This window comes from Canis lupus, chromosome 1, assembly GCF_011100685.1.
Source record: "Canis lupus familiaris isolate Mischka breed German Shepherd chromosome 1, alternate assembly UU_Cfam_GSD_1.0, whole genome shotgun sequence".
Classification (NCBI taxonomy): Eukaryota; Metazoa; Chordata; class Mammalia; order Carnivora; family Canidae; genus Canis; species Canis lupus.
In genome coordinates this window covers 14,935,194-14,953,713 of record NC_049222.1, presented here as the reverse complement: position 1 = coordinate 14,953,713, position 18,520 = coordinate 14,935,194, and the positions used below count along the sequence as shown (strand labels likewise).

General features: G+C 41.6%; 1 pseudogene; it reads left to right on the top strand.

Annotated features, from left to right (window-relative positions):
* Positions 1–234: 234 nt before the first annotated feature.
* Positions 235–1,260, top strand: LOC609896 (annotated as a pseudogene).
* The last annotated feature ends 17,260 nt before the right edge of the window (positions 1,261–18,520 follow it).

The window sequence follows — 18,520 nt, the reverse complement described above, 5'->3', positions numbered from 1 at the left end:
GGAGTACGTGGTCTTAACAGTCGCCAGCCCATCCAGGTCCAGAAGCCTTGCTTCCAAATTCCTTAGAGACTTACACTATCCCTAACACCTTCCCAACTTAAAAGTATATAACCAGCCACTCCTCATAATCCCAGAGCAACTCTTTCTGCCCACGGGTCCTGTCCTGGCATTTAACAAAACCACCTTTTTATATTAAACAACAAAAAACACAAAACACCTTTTTTTCCCCCAAAGATGTCCCAAGAATTCTTTTTTGATCGTTCACTCCCCAACCCCAAAACATTTCACATCAAAAGTATGGGAAACGAAATGGAGACGATTGGGCTCAAAACTGGCCTTCTATGAATATACCTTGACTGTAAAGCACATTTAAGTTTTAAAAATATGTAATCCTTAAAAATCTGAAGCACAATGAAGTGAATGAATGGGTTTCTGGAGAATCAAGCCAGCAGCAGAACTTCACCCAAGGATCGAGCCGTGACTCTAAACCACAGAATTTAAATGAACATCCTTTAGGGAATGTAACCTAAGGACAAAACAAACTATTAAAAAAATCAAACTTTCCATTTATCACATTGTTGGTGGTAGTGTTGCAATTATTATTCTGAAACTATTGTCTATATTTTGGATAAAGCAAATGAGTAAGTATGATGGTTTAAGTTGGGAACCAGGCTTTTATTTTGTTGTTGTTTTTATTTTTTAAAGACTTTATTTATTTATTAATTAATTTATTTATTTATTTATTTGACAGAGAGAGCACAAGGAGAGGGGAGTGGTAGGTAGGCAGAGACAGAGGGAGAAGCAGGCTCCCCACTGAGTGGTAAGCCCTACTGGAGGCTGGATTCCAGGATTTGGGAATTACGACCCAAGACCCAAACCGAAGGCAGGTGTTTAACTGACTGAGCCACCCAGGAGCCCGGAGAACCAGGATATTACAATCGGAGTAACTGAATTTGAATTGGAAGCATCCGTCCTGTCCGACTACAACATCCAGAAGGAGTCCACTCTGCACCTGGTCCTTCGCCTCAGGGGGGCATGCAGATCTTCGTGAAGACCTTGACTGGTAAGACCATCACCCTGGACGTGGAGCCCAGTGACACCATCGAGAATGTCAAAGGGAAGATCCAAGAAAAAGAGGGCATCCCCCCTGACCAGCAGAGGTTGATCTTTGCCGGCAAACAGCTAGAAGATGGGTGCACCCTGTCCGACTACAACATCCAGAAGGAGTCCACTCTGCACTTGGTCCTGCGGCCAAAATGAAAGGAGAATATATCTGATGACAAAAACAAAGGCATAAAAAATGTAGATAAAATTAAGTTTCCTTACAACTTGAAGCCCATTGACAAATGCTTGAGGCCCAGGAGAGTAAGACATTCCTCAAGGAACTCTCAACAACCTAATGTTAATGCTTTGCTAGAGGCAAAAAGCAACCTTAGCAAACCTTAGCTTGCCAATAGCCAGATCCCAAACCCTGTAAGTCATATGAAAATCTTTTTGGAAACTTCTTTCATCCCCCCCCACCTCCAACTTAAAAATATATATCAATTGCTCTTCACAATCCCAGTGCCGTACTTTCTGTCCACAGGTCCTGTCCCCCTGCTCTAATAAAACCACCTCTTTGCACCAAAAACATTTCAAGAATTCTTCCTTGAGAAGAATGAAAGAAGAAAAAAATGAGAAGGAAAAGCAATACTTACAAGAGACTTAATAAACATGCCAACCAATGATTGAGACATATATTTCCTTGTTCTACCCATTGATTAAACCCTAAAAGCAATGGCCAACTCCAGTAATGAGCACTGGAAAGCAATAAGATGATGGTTTCCAAATACAGCCTCCCATGAAAGGGAACAGGGCTTGTTGGAGATACCTGAGTCCAGGTCTGAGGTAGGAAATGTATAATACAAGCCTGGAACTTTTCTCATCCCTGAAGAAGGAAGCCCACTGGTGTTCTGTCAAAATGAGTTGGGGCAAACTTGAAGCTTCCAGTGGCCTGACCTGGGACAATTACAGCATCAGTAAGACTAACTACCGCGGACTTAAACTGATCAAATACGTTTCAATCTATGAAACAAACTTGCTTTTAGAGGATGCTACCAACGACATATTCTTTTTGAAAACAGGTAAATAAAGGGAAAGAATGAAGCATTTAATCTACCTTTCCAGTGCTATCTATCTCTGGGTTACCAAATAATTGATGAGGAGACATTTCTCTTTACAGAAAAAATTATCCTGCTAGGAAATAAAGAAAGAATGGCAAAATTAGAATAACCCTCTTTTGCAATTCCTAATTAAAAAATTAACCCAGGCATCGCTCATCGATGGCTGTTAGCATAACAAAAAGATAATTGGATGCTATGTTCTTATGTTCTTTGGAATGGAAGTCACAAAAAATGTATCTGAACCTGACCAAGACTTTAAATTTAATTACCAATTTATAGCCAAATACAGGGGACAGAGAAAGATATAAAATGATAACATGGGGACGCAGTAGACAAAATATTGTGTATTAAGCATATTTTATTCCAATATTTTGACCTCTGGTGTCTTACTGACCTCGGGAGACTGTCCTCCTAGGGTTAACCAATCCCTAGCAATGGTAAACAACTTACCTCTCAAGCCCACCTTTCATATGCAAACTGACCAATGCAGAGCCACCCCACCCCCATCTTCCACTGGGTTTTCACAATTCAGGGAAACACTCCCTTGCCTTAGTCACACCAAACAACTAGAGATCGTCCGTAGGTCCCAGAGCCTGTTGAAATGAACCCAGCTAGCCAATCTTGCTTACCCTGCCTCGCCTTGCCCACAGACCACTATAAAGGCTCTTGCCCCCATTTTCCTCCATCCTTCCACCTCCCAACTGACACTGACGCTTCCAGGGTGGCTTCTTCCGCCTGGCATGTCCCCTCCTCTTGGGGGTATCTCCAGATCTGTTGGCCTCCCCAAACCTGAACAATAATAAACTCTACATTTGAAAGCACCTTGCCCGTCGGAAACCTCTATAAGACAAATGACAAACAATCACAACAGAATTGAAAGGAAGGAAGGGAAGAAGAAAAGAAAAAAAGATACATAGCAAGGGAGTAAACTAAGAGGGAGAGAAAAACTTAAGTTAAATGAGTCCTAAAAATTACATCAATCAATTGCAAAGTATGGACCAGATCTTCCTCTGAATTCAAACCAATGCTTAAAAGCATGATGCGACTTAATGGAGAAAAGTGAACACTGACCGACCAGCTGACATTTGATGTTATGAAATTACTGATCATATTTTTAGGGGTGATTATGGAATTGTTGTTACCGTCTTAAATATTTTATTTATTTTTAAAGAATTTATTCATTTATTCATGAGAAATACAGAGAGAGAGGCAGAGACACAGGCAGAGGGAGAAGGAGGCTCCATGCAGGGAGCCCGACGTGGGACTCAATCCCAGGTCCCCAGGATCACCCCCTGGGCTGAAGGCCGGCAGCAAACCACTAAACCACCCAGGGATCCCCTATTTATTTATTTATTTATCCTATTTATTTATTTTTAAGCAAACTCTTTGTCCACCATGGGGCTCAAACTCACGACCTCAAGATCGGAAGTCACATGTGGGGCTCAAACTCACGACCATGAGATCAAGAGTCACATGCTCTACCAACTGAGCCAGCCATTCGCTCCTGTGCTAGGTTAAAAAGAGACTTAATCTTTTACAACAATCTGGAATGGGGGGAAGGGTGTTAGATAAAAAGTAAGAAAAAGTAAGATTGGCTTCAAGTGATAGGTGTTGAAGCAGGGTTATGAACACAGAGGGGTTAGAATGTATATATACTATTCTGTTTATGGAATATTCATAATAAAAATAAAAATCCTTTGAAGAAGCTTTTCTTTACTTTTTTTTTTTTTTTTAGATTTTATGTATGTTGGGGCCAGGCGGGAAGGGAAACTCCTCAAGATGGCGGATACGCCAAAATGGCTGAAGTTCCTGTCACCACCTCCACTTGGGATGACAGCTTGAGCAGACCCTTACACCTCTCCTTTGGACTTCCTCAACCGAACCCAATGCCCTTCAAACCCCAGAGGAGGAAGTCACCTTTGACTGGTCGAATTGCAATCCTTCCTTTGCATAGTGAGGGTCACTCTGACTGGTTGGATTGCAATCCTTCCTTTGCATATGAGCCAACCAATAGGAAACCGTTCTGCCTTACAACGTTATGTAAACCCCCTACCACCTTGTCTTGGGGCAACTTCCTCGACTCACTCTCTTTCCCCCGTGAGTCGGGGAACCTCGCCCGAGGGTGCCTGCAATAAAATCTGTTCTTGGACCCTCGCTTGCCTTGGCGGTCTCATTTCCGTCTAGTTACTAAAAAAACTTAACAATGTATTCATTTGAGAGCAAGAGAGAAAGAGAGAGCACCCATAGGAGAGGGAGAAGCAGGATCCCCACTAGGCAGGGAGGTGGGGGCTCCATCCCAGGGATGAAGTTTTGGATTACAGGTGAGGTTTGATGGGGTGAAGTCTGGAGCCGATGACCAAGAAAGAATTCTTGAGATGTCTCTGGTACAAAATGGTGGTTTTATTAAAGCCCGGGGACAGGACCCGTGGGCAGGAAGAGCAGCTGCCCCAGGCCTGTGAAGAGTGGCTGATTATATACCTGGGAGTTGGGAGGGGTTTGGGGATAGTGTACTGTCTAAGGAATTTTGGAAGCAAGGTTTCCAGGACCTTGAGGGGCTAGCTATTGTTGGGAAAAGATCACTTATTACCGTCTAATAAAACCTTAGTCATGAGACCCTTCAGATGTATATCAGCGGGCCATATGCTGGCGGGATGATTGCCAACACATGTCTTGGGGGGGCTTAGAGATAAAGGAAATTTCTAAAGGAACTTTAGTAGGCTTACAGGATCCTGGGGGTCAGGTTAAGATTGCCTTTTGCCCTCAGCGAAGTATGAACATTGAGGCAGTTGAGTCCGTAGAGGAATGTTCCTCTGCCTGTTTCAAGGACTTGTCAATGTGCTTTGTCCTCAGCTAGTCCTCTGTTCCCCATCACCAGGACCCTGGGATCATGACCTGAGCTTCGCAAAGACAGACACCTAACCCACTGAGCCACCCAGGCATTCCTGAAGAAACTTCTTTGAAGAACATGTTCAATGGCCCAAATTTTTAGAAAAGATAAATGAATTCAGAATGACTAAATAACTTGCCCAACTGCTGATACATGGTGGACCCAGAGCCCAAATCCAGGTATGTCCGACCACCCAAACTCTGCCCTCCCAAGTGAAAAGAGAGGCTACCTCTGGAGGCGGTACTCTGTAGAGAAGAGCATGGTGTTCTTTCTTAGTCCCAAGGCACCAGCCAGGAACAAGAGGAACAACCGAACTTGTGGCAACAAGGCTTCCTGCTGGGGACCTATTACTTGGTTTCTCTGGGTTGTACCCCAGCCCTTACCCTCAATGCTCCCCTGCAACACAGACCACCCTGACTTGGGGAGGGGGGTGGCATTTCCCTTTCAACGCTCCATACTGCTCTGCCGAAAGTTTACCAGGACAGACACATCCAAGTGAAGCCTCTCACCTTAGGTATTGCAGAAACTTACTGTCAGGGGGGCCCTGGGTGGCTCAGCCGGGTAAGCATCTGCCTTCAGCTCAGGTCATGATCCAGAGGTCCCAGGATAGAGCCCGTGCATGTGTCTGGTTCCCTGCCCAGTAGGGAGTCTGCTTCTGCCCCTTTCCCTGCTTGTGCTCTCTTTCTCTTTGAAAAAAAGAAAGAGAAAGGAAGAAAGAAACTTACTGCCAAGATATTTTCGAAGCTTTCTCTTTTCTAGTAATTGTTAGTGAAATATAATCTTTCAGCTTACGAACCACATGAAACAACCTCACCATTTCTGAAGCTCACATTTTGGGGTCCAAATGCCAACTTTTTGCTTGACCCCTTTCCTTATTCATCAGACTTTCCTCTAAATTCCTTTTGATTGCTTGCAAAAATCAAATCTAACATTAATAATTGTCAAAAGAAGCCACAGTGTCTCCCTAATATTCAGAGCTAGGAACTGCACTAAGTCACTAAGTGCTTTAAGAATATTATCTTCTTAAAAAAAAAAAAGAATATTATCTTCTTCAATCCTCAGGATAGTCCTTCAAAGGATGAAGATGGGCCAACATCAAGGATGTTCAAAGAGAAAGTGCAAGGAGGGGAGGGATTACCTGGGTCCCAAGGTTAGAATTAACCCCAACCTTGACAAAGGATTAAGCAGTGTGGACACTAATATGAGTCTTTAAATAAATCACTCTGTCCTGTCACCTGTGAGTCTTGAGATCATCCTCAGACAAAAAGAGCCCATGAATCTCCCTAACCTGCACTCTCCCATCTCCTCCCAACGACAACCATCAAACAGCAACTGGATAATTCTTTTTCTGAATCCAACATTCTTCACTAAGGATTGCATGGGATTTGATTTAGCACCTCACACTATATAAAACTCTTTGGCTAAGCCACGATATGCAGAGCTCACTCCTCTTCCCTGAATTTGCCCTTTGGGTTTCTGTATGGACAGGAATTGAGACGACATACAGATGCAACTAGCACAACTTCTTTTTTCTTCCTCTCTCTTAATTCTCCTTGACACCTCCCACCCAGCCATGCCAGGTCCACCTCATGGAGCCACTATTTTTCTTCACTCAAACATCAAATTCCTACCTGAACACATCGACTGTGAACATCTCCAACTGCCACAGGGCAGAGTGAACGCTGCTTTCTCCTACGAGAGTTTCTCTTTATAACCGACTAAATATAGAAAGTTATCAACGTCTTGAAAGGGGTAGGGAGTTCTCAGATTTGATTTCCTCTTTAGAGGCTTTAAACTGTTTCCTAGTTTTGGTGCATTAAATCGTGGGCCTGGAGAAAAAATATTCGCCTCCAGTGCAAGTTTTGGAAAGAAATGCAGGTGGAGGGTACACATCCCTATTTAAGAGCCAGTGCTTTTTCCCTGCCTCTTAGCCAATAAGACAAAGACCATGATCTTCAATGATCTTAATCCTTCTCACCAGGCAATTTTCATTCCTCATCAGACATCAAATTTGACGGCACCATGTGTCACATTCATAAGCCCTTCACCATCTATCACTTATATCCCCACTTCAAAATTAAATGCATGAGTAAATCTTTGAAAATATTTGCAAAGTAACTTATTTTTCTTTATTTGATGTCTAAGTGCTATTCTAAATAATTCACTTATCCCTTGGGCACCTGGGTGGCTTAGTCGGTTGAGCATCCTATTCTTGATCTCAGCTCAGGTCTTGATCTAAGGGTTATGAGTTCAAGGTCCATGTGGAACTTTAAAAAAAAAAAAAGAAAAAAGAAGAAAACCCATTACTTCCTTTCTGGGTTTGGTCTCTATTCCTCTTAGAGGTTTGTTTCTCTTAGCTGTGAATGCTACCATTCCTCCCTTCATCCTTTAAAAGCCATCTCTTCCATCTTTCTGGATTAACTTCGCCACCACCCCCAGCCCTCAATTCTTTGGTCTACAGACATTGGACACAACATGTAGCCTCAATCACTCACTGGCTTTGCTCTTGGATACCTTTATTGCTTCTATTCCTACTTACTCTTGTTAACTAGATTGAAAACTCTGCCAGGGCAGGACTTGTCTTTACTACTTTATCCTCTAGTGTAGGACATGGCTTTTTCTTTTTTTTTTTTTTTTTAAGATTTTATTTATTTATTCATGAGAGACACAGAGAGAGACAGGGGGCAGAGATATAGGCAGAGGGAAAAGCAGGCTCCATGCAGGGAGCCTGATGCGGGACTCGATCCCGGGACTCTAGGATCACAGTCTGGGCCAAAGGCAGGTGCTAAACCGCTGAGCCACCCAGGTGTCTCATGGACTTGGCTCTCAATAAATGCATAGTGACTGTTAATTCACAGCAATTAATTATTTGGACAAGTATCAAATGCATCAAGATGATGGTTTAATAATAATCATGTGCAGTAATGACAACACTCAAAATCATATTTAAGTCCTTGTCTCTACTGGCTAACTTCCTCCAGACAATACTTATGAATTTTGCATAAGATTGCTGTCGTCTTGACATTACTGTTTCATGAGATTTATAATCTTGCAAACCATTTGTCACTGAAACGATGTGGAAGATAAAAGTAATTTCAGTAATACATTGAAAATGGTCTGCTGCTGAAATGTTAGTACAAACATCCTATAAAATAAGGAGAGACATGTTTTAGAAATATTCCTGGCTGGCAACAAGATTAGATGTAGAAAGTGGTATCACCAGGCTCGGGGCAAGGATGTACATAACTCGCAATGAGCCAAGTTTCTTGGCCTGCCTACCTCTCCCTCTCATTCTCTGGGGCACTGGGTTTATGGCCAGTCACCAGACAAGAATAACTCCTCCTTAACCAGACCTCTGTCAGAACAAGAGAGATATATTAATTTTGAGGACTTAGAAATTCAGGATGGTAAAGGGGGGTGTGTGGCACTGGTACAAGTGTCCCACCACAGAAGAAATGTGACTTATGCATTAATTCATTCAACAAACATTTATTACCTACCACCTGCCAGGCACACATTACTACCCCTTCAGTATCTCACAGTCTAATGGCAGAGGTGGGCATAAATACAACATAGCGCCATGGAACACGTACCATGATACAGCCATTAGACAAAGTGCCAGGGGAGGTACTTCCTACCTGAGCCTAGGCCACACCCCCTAAATCAAGCTTAGAAGCTTCAATAAAGCTTTAGCATGAAGCATTAGTTTCCCAAATAAATTGAAGATTTTTCCTTCCCCACCCCCAAAACTATTAGAGATAAAATCCTGTACATTAACATCGCCTTAAATGTATCCCAAGGACCACTAGCACTGCAGGATGATAATATCTGTTACCCAAAGGGAAGAAAAACAAAGGGGAGGGTAAGTGCTGGTCACTGAAGTCTGGAAACTGCTGATTTAATCAATGCAGGATTTCTTAGATCCCTTAAAATGTTCCTGTGCATTGTGCATCAGCAGAAGACACGATATGCAGTATTTCCCAGAGTTAGCTAGCTGAAGATTTCTTTTCTCTACAGCCATTTTTCTCTTTGAACACACTCTGAGAAATACTGCTCTGGAGCTTTCCCAAGATGGTCCATTCCCCTCTGTGCTCTCTTTCAGGATGAAGACATCAGGCTAACTTCATACATGGTCCAGAGTGAATAATCAAAATATGTTGATCTCATTGATCAAATATTAAGGTCCTACAGAAACATATAAACCCATTTCAAATACCAAGAAATGATATAGATGATGGATTTTTCAAAAATGATTTCTTCCTAGTTCAAATATGTGTAGCCAAACTCTTTTTCCCAGCTCCTAGGAGTAGACACTGTCTACTGCCCTTAGGGTGCCCTACTTTAGGTTTACAAATTGGAACACAAGCTTGGTTTCCTGTGTCTCCAGCAGGAGTTGGAAAATATGTTGATGCAGCTTAAAAAAAGCACACACCATAACTCAGAAGCTTAGGTGGACTAGCTTTAGGTAGATTTTATAAAACAGCATTTGAAAAAAGTAGGGACTGTAGATGTGGGTTCTCACTGGCCACACACTGGAATCCCCTGGGGAGCTTAAAATACACATACCCATGTCCGCACCCACCCTAGAATAAATTAAATTAGATTCTCTGGAAGTGAAGCTTGAGAATTTTTTTTTAAACACTCCCTGGGTAGCTGTAGTGTACAGCCAGGGTTGAGAAGCACCACCCTGAGAAGCCCAGCTGTAAGTCACCACAGCTGGCTGCCACCCTGCCTCATCTTCAGAACTTGCTAATTCTTTTCTTTTTTTTCTTTAAAAATTTTATTTATTTACTCATGAGAGACACACACACAGAGAGAGGCAGAGACACAGGCAGAGGGAGAAGCAGGCTCCCTGCAGGGAGCCCGATGTGGGACTCGATCTCAGGACCCCAGGACCACACCCTGGGCTGAAGGCAGCACTAAACTGCTGAGCCACCCGGGCTGCCTAGAACTTGCTAATTCTTTAGTGGACATGCAGAGCGTGACATGAGCCCAGGCTTCCCTAACAAAACATGGAAAGCCCAGTGGCGTAAGCAACACGAATGTAGTTTCTCACAGTTGTGAGGCTAGAAGTCAGAGACCAAGGTGCTGGCAGCGTTGGTGCTTCTGAGGCCTCTCTCCTTGGCTTGCAGACAGCTGCCTCCTCGCTGTGTCTTCCCATGATCCTTCCTCTGTGTGCGCATCCTTGATGCCCGTGTGTCTAAATTTCCACCAGTCAGATTGGATTAGGGCCTAACGTAATGCCCATTTCAGTTAATCATTTCTTTTTTTTTTTTTTAAAGATTTTATTTATTTATTTGGGACAAGTGGAGAGAGAGAGAGCCAAAGGGAGAGGGAGTGAGAATCTGAAGCAGACTCCATACTGAGCACAGAGCCTGATGCTGGGCTCCATCTCAGGACCAGGGGAGGTACTGGGGACCAGGGGAGATCACAACCTGAGCCAACGGTGGACACTTAACCGACTGAGCCGCCCAGGCATCCCTATCTATCTTTTTTATCTGTTGTTCTATTTGTTCGTTTGGCCTGGGGATTCTGCTATCTTCTATTGCTGGAATGTGAATGCAAACACTCTATAAAATGAGGAGAGACATGTTGTAGAAATAGTCTAGGCTATGCACAGATTAGATACAGAAAGAAGTGTCCTGGGGCTCTCGCAAAGTTGTACCTAACTTGTAATGAGCCAACTTTCTTGGGCCCCAACAGAAGATTGACCAGAGCCCAGAGGGGACACAGGCCTGCCTACCTCTCCCTCTCATTCTCCAGGGGGACTAGTCTTTGGCTAGTCATCAGCCAGCAGTGCCTCCTCTTCTGTGAGATCCTATCGCTCAAGAAAGTTTCTTTTTTTTTTTTTTTTTTTTTTTAAGAAAGTTTCTTGTGCCACCTGAAAAAGCAAACAACCTTTTGAGATCTACAGTGGCTGGACCTGGGAGCTTTTGTGTTCTGTTTTTTTTTTTTTTTCCTCCAGCTGAGGTTATAAAACTGAAACCACTAAGTACTTTTTTCTTTCTTTCTTTTTTTTTTTTTTTTTTTTAAGTAAGCTCTACACCCAACATGGGGCTTGAACTGGTGACCCTGGGATTAAGAGTCACATGCTCTACTGACTGAGCCAGCCAGGTGCCCCCACTAGTACTTTTGGTGTTTGGAAAAAAAAAATTTTCTTTCTTATTCTCTCCATGCAAAAGGAAGGTAATTATCTTATTTATCACATTCTGTATTTGGGGCTACTCCCTCCCTCTCTCTTTCCCACTTTCATTCCCTCCCCCCACCTCATCAAAACTTGTGGGGATTAGGGATCCCTGGGTGGCTCAGCAGTTTAGTTCCTGCCTGAGGCCCAGGGCGTGATCCTGGAGACCCGGGGATCGGGGATCGAGTCCCACGTCAGGCTCCCTGCATGGAGCCTGCTTCTCCCTCTGCCTGTGTCTCTGCCTCTCTCTGTGTGTCTCTCATGAATAAATAAATAAAGTCTTTAAAAAAAAAAAAACTTGTAGAGATTAACTGGTTATAGAGATCTTTCATTTTATGTGCATTCCATGGATATACTAGTCAGAAGAAAGAGGGAAAATAATTAACAAATTACACTGTAAAGTTACTTATATTTATAAAAGTTTGTATTCAATGGCATATAGAAACACTCTTTTAAATTTAAAATAATAATTTTAAAAATGTAAAATAAGAGGGTAAAATAAATTTAAAAGTAATTCCAGAAAGGAGGAATACCAAATTTTAACTTGTCAATGTGATGGTCAAGAAGAAGTTTTGAAAGCTTGATGAATCTATACCTAAGAGGAATGAAGAAGTTTAATTCTCAGATAAATTAATAGCCTTGGTTATGGCTTACAAGGTAAAAAGCAAAGGAATGCTAAGGGACTTCAAACAATTTAAAGAATCTTTAATATTTGGTTTATATATATAAGTGCTTATAAAGTATAAATCTATGGAAAAGCCTAGGAAATAGTCTTATTTAGGGTGAAAAATCTTTATTCAAAGCAATTCTATTTCTTCCTGATTTTATCACAATACAAAAACCAGTTTATATAAGTTTATACCAAATTTGGGTTTTTGGGGTTTTTTTTTTTTAATCACAAAGGTTTAATTAACCTGAATGCTTTAAAATTTTATGAGTCAAGAAAGTTGTTTTGTTTTTTTAAAAGATTTTATTTATTTATTTGACAGAGAGATTTGACCGAGAGAGAGAGAGCACACACAAGTGGGGCAGGGGCAGAGGGAGAGAGAAGCAGACCCTCTGCTGAGCAGGGAGCCCAGTGCTGGGCTGGATCCCAGCACCCTGAGATCACCACTCGAGCTGAATGCAGACGCTTAACCAATTGAGCCACCCAGGTGCCCAAGAAAGTTTTTGTTTTAAAAATGTAACATAATTTTATATATATATGAAATCCCTACTTTTTAAATTGAAGTGAAATTAATGGAACATAAAACTAATCATGTTGAAGCATATAAGTCAGGGGCATTTAGCACATTCGCAATATTTTACAACGCCAGCCTCTACCTAGTTCCAAACCAGATGGTATTGTCCTCACCCCAAAAGGAGACTTTGTACCCACTGAGCAGTCACTCCCTATTGCCCCCTATCCCCAGCCCCTGGAAACCACCAGTCTGCTTTCTCTATCTATGGATTTAATTGTTCTGGATATTTCATACAAATGGAGTCATACAATATGTGACTTTTGTGTCTGGCTTCTTTCACTTAGGATGATGTTTTGAGGTTCATCCATGATGTAGCACTTATCTGTACTTCATTTATTTCTACAGCCAAATAATATTCTATTGTATATATGTATTTTGTTTATCCATTCTTCCATGATGGGTTGTTTCCACATTTTGGCTACTGTAAATAGTGCTCCTATAAACATGTATGTACAAGTATTTGTTTCAATACCTGTATTTAGTTCTTTTGTGTACATACCCAGGACTGGAAGTGCTGGGTCATACAGTAATTCTATGTTTAACTTTCTCAGGATCTATCAAGCTGTTTTCAACAGTGGCTACACCATTTTCCATCCCCACCAATTAAATTTAAGACTTTGAACTAATAGTAAATCAGAGTATTAGTACATATCTTGGACAACTGAGAACACTAGATTTACTACCCTCTTGCCATCATTTAGCAGGTTAAAATGGATGCATAAATTTGCTACTTTAAGAATCTTTTTAGGAGTGCCTGGTTGGCTCAGTGGATAGAGCATGCAACTCGTGATCTCAGGTTTGTAGTTTGAGCCCCACACTGAGTGTAAAGATTACTTAAAAATAAAATCTTAAAAAAAAGAATCATGTTAAAGATGTATTTGGTTATAGACAGATATATATGCAAAATGATGGATATATTTTATTTGTTTTTTTTTAAGATGATTTAATTTAGAGAGAGAGAGAGAGAGAGCAAGCAGGGAGCAGAAGAAGAGAATCTTAAACAAACTCTCCAGTGAGAGCAGACCCTGATCTCACGACCCTGAGATCATGACCTGAGCTGAAATCAAGGCTCTGATGCTTAACCAACTGAGCCACCCAGACGCCCCTTTGTTTTATTCTAAATAAAACTGCTTGGTTGTGCCAGGACATGAAAGAAGGGAATAGACAACTGACAATTTGAGGATATGTCACGAATACAGAATAAAAGAAAAGCAAACCTAGGAGCCTAGGCTTTTACTCCCTGCACATAGTGAATTTGACATGAACAAAGAAATATGTTAAAAATTTTTGCAGAGTTGGCTCAGTGATAATTGATTTATTTATAAGGTGGAAAGACGCTTGTGCATCCTTTACTACAAATTGCTACATGGATGGTAATCAAAAAGAGTAAAGTAGGAATTTGGCTCTCTCTCTGTTAAAATGGCAAATTGATCCTGGAGTAGATAGGATGCCCTAACAAAAGCAAAGAAAGACAAGAAGAGTTAAAAGGTGTTCTGTGCCCAGATATCAGCGGTTCTCTTCTTACTGAGATGCTCTGTAAACTGGTTGTGTCACACTTTTAAATCAATTTTAATAAAACATCTTTAGTTTTGAAATAGAGTACCAAAGAATCATTTTTATGAAAAAAAAAATCATTTTTATGTATTGCTGTGTTTCCTTTAAATATTACCTGAGGGGATCCCTGGGTGGCTCAGCGGTTTAGCGCCTGTCTCTGGCCCAGGGCGTGATCTTGGAGTCCAGGGATCGAGTCCCACGTTGGGCTCCCTGCATGGAGCCTGCTTCTCCCTCTGCCTGTGTCTCTGTGTCTCTCACGAATCAATAAATAAAATCTCTTAAAAAAAAATAAAAATAAAAATAAAAAAATAAATATTACCTGAAACCATTCCTTCTCTCCAGGGCATCTATGATTCATGCTCATATCCTTTCTCCTTTAACTCTTTGATACTGCCTTTCCCAAATTCAGGACCCAAAATCAGAACTCCCTAACTGAAAAGATTTCAATTATACTTATGTTGTCTTTGGAGTTTCTCAGACATCCACTGGGTATCACGAAGACTCGATCTTTCACCTTTTTATTTTATTTATTTTATTTTTATTTTTTTAAAAGATTTTATTTATTTATTCATGAGAGATATGGGGGTGGGGGGCGAGAGAGAGACAGAGACACAGGCACAGGGAGAAGCAGGCTCCATGCTGGGAGCCTGACATGGGACTTGATCCAGAGACCCCAGGATCACACCCTGGGCCAAAGGCAGGCGCTTAGTTAAGCTGTTGCTGAGCCACCCAGGGATCCCCCTCTTTCACCTTTTTAAAGGAGAGACAATAGAAACAATCTGGTATTCTCTAGTTTTAATATATTCAATACTATTATGTTCACAATATAAATAACCAGCAAGTCAAAAAGCTAAGCCTCTCTGTATTAATTATATATAAATAAATGATACTAGTAAAAATGTTTCAGTAATTATGAAATTTTATGTCTAAAACATACTTAGGTACATGTACAAATATGGACACAAAAATTATCAATAAATAGGTTAATTTTTAAAAGAGACATCTTGATTTTCTTTCTATATACCGTTTTCTATATAAATATTTTTTATATAGATATTTTCTGTATAAAAATTTGTCAATTGATGACAACGAGAATACACTTTATGGGATAAATTAAAGGCTCCAGAGATTTGACAATGTCCTTACTGTTTGCAATGGTTCCTTACCCTCAGGATAAGGATTAACTAAATCCTTACAAACTGATTGCTTCTCGCACCTCAGTAGAGGATTGTACTTTCCTGCATTCTGATATTCTTGATTAACTAGAGCCTTAGAGCCTTACTATCCACCAGCATTTTCTGCTTTTCCCTTTCACTCACCTAAAGGTTTCTGCTGCAAAAGCAGATCAGAAATTGAGTCTTCTGAAAGAACTATCAAACGAGCTTCGGCAAAGCCCTGAACCAGATCCTCAGGACAGTTGAAACTACAAGGTCGAGACTCATGAGTATAGGCTTCCTTTTATAAGATGACCCCGTCACCACTCTCCGTGAGACTATCAAGAGACCAAATCAGGACTCCTAGAATGTTCCCTTCCTAAAGCAAAGGACTTCGTGGAAATAAACTGTTTAGTCTGAGATCCACAAAACACAGATGAATTCCCTAGAACTAAATGAATAGAATGAACTGATTTAACGGTGGCCAGTCTTCTGTTTTAAATGTTCATGTGAGGGACACCTGGGTGGCTCAGTGGCTGAGTATCTGCCTTTGGCTCAGGTCATGATCCCGGGGTCCTGGGATCGAGTCTCGCATCAGGCTCCCTTATTTATTTTAAATAAATAAAATATTTAAGAAAAAAATTGGGGATCTCTGGGTGGCTCGGCGGTTTAGTGCCTGCCTTCAGCCCAGGGCGTGATCCTGTGTTCTGTTTTTTTTTTTTTCCTCCAGCTGAGGTTATAAAACTGAAACCACTAAGTACTTTTTTCTTTCTTTCTTTCTTTCTTTCTTTCTTTCTTTCTTTCTTTCTTTCTTTCTTTCTTTCTTTCTTTCTTTCTTTCTTTTTTTTTTAAGTAAGCTCTACACCCAACATGGGGCTTGAACTGGTGACCCTGGGATTAAGAGTCACATGCTCTACTGACTGAGCCAGCCAGGTGCCCCCACTAGTACTTTTGGTGTTTGGAAAAAAAAAAATTTTTTTTTTTCTTATTCTCTCCATGCAAAAGGAAGGTAATTATCTTATTTATCACATTCTGTATTTGGGGCTACTCTCTCCCTCTCTCTTTCCCACTTTCATTCCCTCCCCCTACCCCATCAAAACTTGTGGAGATTAGGGATCCCTGGGTGGCTCAGCAGTTTAGTTCCTGCCTTTGGCCCAGGGCGTGATCCTGGAGACCCGGGATCGAGTCCCACGTCAGGCTCCCTGCATGGAGCCTGCTTCTCCCTCTGCCTGTGTCTCTGCCTCTCTCTCTCTCTCTCTCATGAATAAATAAATAAAATCTTAAAAATAACTAAATAAATGCACATGTGAGGAAAGCTCTTTTCTTTATTCTTAATTCAGCACTGAATCTCCATTAAACAGGTTGAACAAGTGCAGGATTCAAGGTGGGAAAGGATTCAAATAGCAACGAAAGAGCTTAATACAGTAAATTAATAAATCATGAGGGAACTCTTAAGAATAATAATTCTATATAAGTAATAAGATCAAGCAATGGCAACAATGGTTAAATATTATTCAAAGTGCCTTTACTAAGTTCCTTCGATCTCTGTAACCAGAGATTCAATAAAAATGTGTTCTTTGGGGCAGCCCAGGTGGCTCAGTGGTTTAGCGCCACCTTCACCCCAGGGTGCGATCCTGGAGACCCGGGATCCAGTCCCACATCGGGATCCCTGCATGGAGCCTGCTTCTCCCTCTGCCTGTGTCTCTGCCTCTCCCTCTCTCTCTCTGTGTCTCTCATGAATAAATAAATAAGATCTTAAAAAAAAAAAAAAAAAAAAAGAATGTGTTCTTTTTCCAAGCAGGAAACAATTGGACAGATCAAGTCAAATCGAATCTATACCATGACCATGCCAGAAATCTCATCTAATTAAGTAAGATAAGCCCAAGGACAACGCCTTCACATATGGAAAAAAGCTTTCAGTGTCCACCCACAAACCTGTTCTACAACCTGCTGTGGCTGGTGGAAACCCTGCCTTGCAGGCAGGCCACGAACCCTGCAAACAAGGGGATGTTGGGGAAAGAAGAGCCCCTAGTACGCCAGGATGACGAATCTTAGGTGTCACTTCTCTGGGTCACAGGGTGCCCAGATGTTTGGTAAACATCTTTCCTGGGTATGTATGGGAGGGTGTTTCCAGAGGAGATTATGGAGTAAAGCAGATTGTCCTCCCCCACGTGGGTGGTCCTCATCCACCTGGAGGGCCTGGGTAGAACAAAGACAGAAGGGACGATTCTCCCTCTTTGCCTGACTTTTTGGGGTGGGATGCCAGTCTTCTGCCCTCAGACTGGACTTGTACCTCTAGAGCTCCTGATTCTCAGACCTTCAGACTCAGGTGCCATTGGCTTCCCCGGGTCTCCCTCTTGCAGAGAGCAGCTTATGGGACCTTCCAGCCTCCATAATCATGTGAGCCAATTCCTTACAACCTTTCTCTCTGTCTCTCTCTGTGTGTGTGTGTGTGTGTGTGTGTGTGTGTGTGTGTGTGTCTCCTATTGGTTCTGTTGCTCTGGAGAACCCTAACACATACATCCAGAAGCTGCACATACTGTGGGCAAAGCCTAGTAGAGGTGAATTCGATGGTTCTTTGTTCCCGATCCCAGTAGATAAAGTGGCAAGGAAAATAAAGCATTTGAGACAGGACCTGGCTGGCTCAGTGGGTAGAGCATGCAACTCTTGATCTTGGGGTTGTAAGTTCTCGAGCCCCACATTCAATGTAGAGATTCATTAAAAATAAAACCTTTAAAAAAATACATCTGAGACAAAAAATTTATCCCCTTCAGGGCTTTGCCATGCCTCCAGATAGAAGTCACTCTAAAACCTTAATATCATGCTCCTCTAATTTTTTTGTTAATGTAGAAGAGGGTCTTTATGCAGTAAACATTATTACTCCCATGAAACTAAAGCTCATCAACTCAGATAAAACATCATATCCATGGTACTGAATCAGAAAATCATGAAGCCTCTTAGGTGGTCGAATCCATGCCTTGGGGGCAGGGGCTTGAACAAAGGAGGGGCTCCTGAGGCAAAACTGGTATTTTTCTCTGCTTCCCTTCTCATTAAGGATATGACATAGCACAGTCAGGAAACAGGAAAAAAAAAAAGAAAGAATTTGCACCCTGAGATAAACCAAAAATAATAGTGTCACTCTATGTCTGGTCCACAAGATAATAAATACTTGAGCAAGGCCTCCCAACCTGAGCTCCTCAAACAATACAGCTTGATGCCTGACTTTCACAAAGCCAATGCATGTGGATATGACAATAGTGTGAAAACGTTCCTTTTTTCCATCATGGAGAAAAGAATATAAATCTGACCAACCTGTAATCCTGTGGTTTTCTTCCATT